Source organism: Panthera tigris, chromosome C1 (assembly GCF_018350195.1).
Source record: "Panthera tigris isolate Pti1 chromosome C1, P.tigris_Pti1_mat1.1, whole genome shotgun sequence".
Classification (NCBI taxonomy): domain Eukaryota; kingdom Metazoa; phylum Chordata; class Mammalia; order Carnivora; family Felidae; genus Panthera; species Panthera tigris.
This window is the reverse complement of record NC_056667.1, coordinates 204,262,481-204,268,842: the sequence shown is the minus strand read 5'-3', so window position 1 is coordinate 204,268,842 and position 6,362 is coordinate 204,262,481. Positions and strand designations below refer to the sequence as shown.

The 6,362-nt window shown below is 46.0% G+C and overlaps 1 long non-coding RNA gene across 1 annotated transcript; it reads right to left on the bottom strand.

Annotated features, from left to right (window-relative positions):
* Positions 1-702: 702 nt before the first annotated feature.
* On the bottom strand, positions 703-5,757 carry LOC122241488. The gene is made up of 4 exons (XR_006221655.1): positions 5,717-5,757; positions 4,587-4,685; positions 3,160-3,206; positions 703-970 (listed from the first exon to the last, which is right to left on the bottom strand). It is a non-coding gene; the product is annotated as an uncharacterized LOC122241488 (long non-coding RNA).
* Between the last annotated feature and the right edge of the window lie 605 nt (positions 5,758-6,362).

Below are 6,362 nucleotides of genomic sequence, written 5' to 3'. Positions count from 1 at the left end.
TAAAGGTTAAAACTGACTGCAGCCAGGTCTTAATTTGAAGTTATATGAATGGGGAAAGTGTGAGAGAGATTTTATCTATCTTTTGCTAGATCTCTTTTGATTGTCCATTTAAGAAAAGCTTGGTAATGTATACCATAAACATGTTTGTCTCCGTCAATCAAACTTGAGGCTTCTGTCCTCTTAGGGAAAACTAAAATGTGCTCAAGAGAAGCAAGTTTGTTTCTGTGATACATTTACCATCATTCCTGATTATAAATCAGGAAGAAAGAGTGTTTAATATTTACATTTGGGGAAAGCAAAAGTGTTCCATATTCAATTTCCAAGAATATTCCTAGGAGCTCAAGAAGAATGTGTACACTTCCTTTAGAAAAAAAAAAAATGTCTTTCATGTAAAATTGGATTTTCTTTGGTTTAGAAATACCACATCTCCATGGGGTGGAGTAAGGGAATGTTGAAGACAGAAGAAAGAAGGTAGAAAAGATATGCAAAAAGCTTCTCCCCGCCCCTAATATTTAAAAAACACATTTCAAAATAAAGAGAGAAAGCGTTTAATCACTTCAAGAACAGAACACTAGGTATGATCTTGACCAATTACTATTTTTTAAAAAACCATGGCAATCCAAGGGCGGCTCAATTATCTCCCACCACAATGACAGACTTATCTGCATCGTGTAGAAATAACACATTTATAAGTCTACTGTGTGTGGGTTTAACAATATTTTATTGTCAAACTTGAGTGGTAGAGAACAATTACACCTGACTTGTAGTTTGGGGGAAGAATTGAGTCCAAGTGAGAAATAAACAGTTACTGCCCAGGAAGAATGTTTGGGACCAATCTCTGCACAGCAACTGATTTGTTCATTGAGACCATTTCTTGTTAGATTCACCCGCAGCAAACTTGTCACCAGATGCGAACCTTAGCAGAAGTTCTCAACGCTGACCGCTGACCGCAGGTTAGAATTACCTGGAGCTTAAAAAAAAAAAAAAAAAAAAAAAAGGCACGTGTCTGTCCCCAGAGACATATAGTTAATTGCAGGAGGGGAAGTGCATCAGTATTTTTAAAAAGGCGCCCCAGGTGATTATACTGTGCAACGAGATTTGAAAGCCATTGTATTTCACAACGTTTTTATTGAAATACGACCTTCTCCTTAATCTCACTTTAATGAACTAAACGCCACCAGGTCTCTTAGAAACTGGGAGACTGTGGAAAAATGCTTGGATTTTGCAAGTGGTCAAAATTTAGCTAACTGGTTTGGGTGACTATGTAATCGTTGGTTTTGGTCTCTCTCTTTCCCTCGGTCTCACTCACAAACACACACACACACACACACACACACACACACTCTTGTTGACTTTGTGTTCCCAGGAAAGTTAAGCAAATATTTGCATCTCCATTTGACGTGCTGTGATCTTTCCTAATGCAGGGCGGGTGCCGCTGCGACTCCGGGCCCCATAAGACTCCCCTGTTCCTGCAAAATGGGTGAGTGCTCTCCAGGACCCCTGAGTCATCAAAATTCAGTGACAGTGTGAGGATTTGAGGGCGGATTATCTGGATAACCAGGAAAGTCTCGAGGTTAAATTAACAAAACCTTGCCAGTGACAGCTGTGAGTGTCATCGCCAGTGACAGCTGAAGGAATCTGCTGGTCGCCAGTAGGATGGTTGTGGAGCAGATCTAGTGGTGTCATGTTTTAAAACATTCACTAGGAGAACTATTAAATGCTTTGAAAAGACCCTTCGGAGCAGTCATTCAGCGTGCAAATTAATTCCACGCTGTTGGATCCAGGTGTAAATGGATTTGCTCTGAGACCCAGTTTGCTGCCCGGTGGGTGGGAGGGTGGGGATTACCTCGATTTCTCTACTTTTGGACGCGGACGCCCGTGGTGGCTCCCAGTTGAGCCGAAGGACTCTGAGGCGGGGGAGGGGAAGCAGGGCTTTCCGTTGGAAAGCAGTTGGCTGTCCCTGGTTATTCCCGGGGACCGCCCACCCCGGGGGCCGCCACCTGGACAGGTTCCCTGGGGACAGGTCCTAGGGTGGCAGGGGGAATCCCGCATCCTGGGGCTGGCCTGAGTCCCTCATCTCCAGTAGCCTCCTGGGCTGGAGAGAATCTGAGGCAGCTTGGGGTGACAGGCTGATCCCCACAAGGCTGGGGCCAGCCACTGGAGCCTGTCCCGTTCTCAGTCCCTTGGTCCAATCCTCGGCCTCGCGGACCCGCACGCACTTGTGATCCAGAAGGGCAGACAAGAGAAGCCGGGATGAAAGGCACAAGGACGCTCTCACGTGACCGCTGGTTTCGCGCGGTGCGGTGGTGGTGGTGGTGGTGGTGGTGGTGGTGGTGGTGGGGACCAGTTTGCACTATATCTTGTCGACCCCAGCATCCAAAACCTCCGCTCAGTTTGTTTGCGTTTGTTTGGAACCTGGTCTTCAGCCCAGCCCTAACGCCCTGGATTTTGTGACTGCTCCTCCCGCATTGCGGGGCTGAAGGTCTGTTATTTGTGATCCGATGATGTATTTACCATCCCTGAATGCCCACATGACCTTCCCAGGGCCCTCCTCAAAGCTCTGAGTTCGCACCTGTTCTTAAAAATAGCGGAGAAGCTCAAAATACGGAGATAAAGAAGAAAAGAGATGCAGAGTGGGGTGGCCGTCGCAGCCTGCGAAGGACTTGGAGTGGTGTTAGCTCAGTCCTTCCTTCCTCCTGTGCTTTCTGGGCTGTCCAATACCCCCATTCCCCCACAGCTTTCAAAGACACAAAAGGTGTCCAGACCAACACTGCTTTTGTCCGGGGCAGGCCAGCTTGTCGCGAACGTGAAGGGTGGGGGCTTGGAAGTACCTGAAGAGTCCTTGGGTTTCCTCTAGTCAATTCCTTGGAGTTCCCCCCCTCCCACCACACACACACACACACACACACACACACACACACACGCAGATGCCGCACCAGCTTCCCACCGAGACTTTACAGGACCACCTGTCGGTCCAGCAGAAGGCGACGTTCGCCCCTGGGCTGGGAGCCTAGGAGGACTTCATAAGCCCCAGTGACGACACGTTCCAGATTTATAGCCAGTCTTCAGGGAGTCAGGAAGACTTGGATTCTTTCTGCAAATATTCAGCCCGCCTACCACATGTCTGGCCCGAATTAGAGGCGGGTGGATGATACCAACCTGTCTCAAGTTCTTCTCCGCATGGAATATGGGCTAATAAGTTCTCCCTGGGAGTAAGAAAAAGGGTTGGTTAACATAAGCAAAAATTTTCAGTAGGATTGTATCATTCAGTACGTTTTAAAGGGAGAGTGAGATGGAGTAGATTACCACATTCTTTTCAAGAGAGATAAGATAGGGCGGTGCCTCCCAGAAACATTAAAGGTAACTTTAGTTGAAATTTATTTACAACCAGAACAAAGCAAACAAAGGAGAGGTTAAATATTGGGCAGCCCCCAGATCTCATCCCTTTGGGGTTTAATCAGAGTGGTGAAAACCTACGGCTTTCTTTTTTTTTTTTTAATTAATTTTTTAAATTTTATTTTTTTAAGTAAACTCTCCTCCCAATGTGGAGCTCAAAGTCACCACTACTCCGAAATCAAGAGTAGCATTCTCTACCCACTGAGCCAGCCAGGCAACCCAGAAACCTATGGCTTTCTAACTGATCAGGACTGTCAACAAAATGCCCTGGGTTCAAATCTTAGCTTTGCCACTTCCTAGCTCTGTGGCTAGGGCAAGTTAATTAACCTCTCTGTGCCCCCTTTCCCTCATTTTAACTAGATACAATCTGGTTATTTGGAGAAGTTGTAAAACTGTAAAGTGCTTTGAACAATGCCAGCACCTTCAAAGTGCTCAATACTATTATGTAATACATATATAGCATTATATAACATATAATAGTACTATAATATTATAGTAACATAATAAGCATAAAATAGTAATATAATGTGATTATGTAGTATTACTATTATATATTTATGTGAAGTTAATGTATCATTGTCATCGAGGACTGCTGTCACCGCATAACGGGCTTATGTTCTCCCAAAATATATTCGAATTCTTCCAAAACAGCTTATTCAAGATTGGGAATCCAAGAAGCTGGTTCAAGATACACTAGGCCTTCCAAAGTCTCATGCTGCCAACCCCAGGCCACTGGTCCTCAGAGAAGTCTCCTGGAAAGTGTGGTCCAAATCCTGGGAGTGAGGCTGAGAGAAGCCAGAGCAGTCTTTGGTGGTAGACAGTGGATGAGGGAATCCCCTTCCTTGGTTCCTCCCTGGCAACTTCTGTAACTGATACTTTAAAAGGGTTTGTTTCAAGGGTTGATTTCATTCATATCCATCCTTTCTCCCATCACCCTGCCCTTCGTCAATGTGTAAGCTGGCAAAACTCCAACCTGCATTTCATTTATTTTTGACATAAATGAATTTGAAAACCTTGGGAGCAAGCCACATGGAATTATTCTTAAGTCAATATTAAGCAAGGGTATATGTGACATGTCTGGCACATAGTAGGGTTACAACTATTGTACTTTCCTTCCTAATGTCCTTTTCTCCATCTCACTCCCCTATATCCCGCTATCCCCAATATACAAGTGTGCCCTTCATGCTCACGTATTCTGGAATAGTGAAATGGGGATTCTGGTTACTTCCAGTGCAAATGTGTCCTTCATATCAGAAACAGTCCTTCATCGTTGTGTAGTATGAATCCACCTTGATTGACACCAATTGGGATTCATTGTATCAGAAATATCTTGGAGCGCCTCTGTAGCTCAGTCGGTTAAGCATTGGACTTTTGATTCCGGCTCAGGTCCTGATCTCACCGTTAGTGAGTTCAGGTTAGTGAGTTCGAGCCTTGCATAGGGCTCCATACTGACACTGCAGAGCTTGCTTGGGATTCTCTCTCCCTCTCTCTCTCTGCCCCTCCCCCCTCTCTCAAACTAAATAAAACTTAAAAAGTGATTTTTTTAAAAAAAGCAGTATCTTAGTCATACTGTTTCTTCTGCAGTCATACTCTTTTTCTCCTTCCCTTCCTCTTTCCCTCTTTCCTTTCTCTTTCTCACCTTCCCTCTCTCTCTCCCTCCTTCCTCTCCCCTTTTCATACTGTTTTCATACTGTTCATACTGTTTCATACTTTTCATACTGTTTTTCATACTGTTTCTTCTGCAGTCATACTCTTTTTCTCCTTGCCTTCCTCTTTCCCTCTTTCCTTTCTCTTTCTCACCTTCCCTCTCTCTCTCCCTTCTTCCTCTCCCCTTTTCTGTTTAAAAAAAATTTAATGTTTATTTACTTGTGACAGAGAGAGTCGGAGCATGAGCAGGGGAGGGGCAGAGAGAGAGGGAGACATAGAATCCCGAAGCCTGACGCAGGGCTCAGGGCTCAGGGCTCAGGGCTCAGGGCTCAGGGCTCAGGGCTCAGGGCTCAGGGCTCAGGGCTCGAACTCACAGGTCTTGAGATTGTGACCATGATGCTCAACCGACTGAGCCACCCAGGTACCCCGCCCCTTTTCTGATTTAAAGCAATCTTCTCCCTTTCCAGGAGTTCCCCCCTCCCCCATCCCAAGCCTTCCATTCTGACGGTACTTCCTTCTTTTTGAGCCCCAAAAGCTTCTTTCATTTCTCCTTCCCAGGGTGACCTGCCACTCTGGTCCTGAATGCCCCAGGGTCTGGCTCCTGCCTTCCTGGGTCACTGCCACCCCCCATGAAACCACACTGTTGGCTCTTTTAAAACTGGGGCTTCCTCACCAATCAGATGAGTAGAGTGCAGCCCCTGCCCCCACCCCAGGGAAATGTGACCTTGTTCTGAGGGACCTGAAAGTATCATTTCTATTCCAGGGGTGACTCTTACGACCCCATTGTGACAGGGCAGCCTGGGCTTTGTGAGACCCTCTTCAAACAGCTTTGGAGATTGATAACTTAGGTCTGGAGATGCCATAGGGATTCCCTTTCCACTAAGCCTGCTCAGCTCTCTCATAGTTACACAGTTTCTTTTTTTCTCCTCTGCTAGGTAGCTCCAAAGTTTTGTTTCATTAGTAGTTTTTGTGATAAGAACTGCTCCCTCTAGCTGGGCGGTATATCTGCACACTTCTGAGAGAGCTGTGGCCTCTTTTCCGGCCCCCGCTTCAGGGCTCCAGTCTGTTGCCTCCACTTTATCTGTTGGGTCCCTCGGTCCCAAATCTCCGCAGGGAAAAATGTTTTCAAAGCCTTTATATCAGTAATTTGTGGAGCCTTGTGAAGACACTCTCTCCTGAATGTTCCTGTTTTCCATGTATCTCAGAAGACCACCAGCTGGAGAATGATAACTGGTTCTCTAGGATATTGACTTTCTCTGGAGATTTCCCTCTCCCATTCCCCAAGAGGTGGGGGCAGCTGCCCAAATCACCCAGGAGAC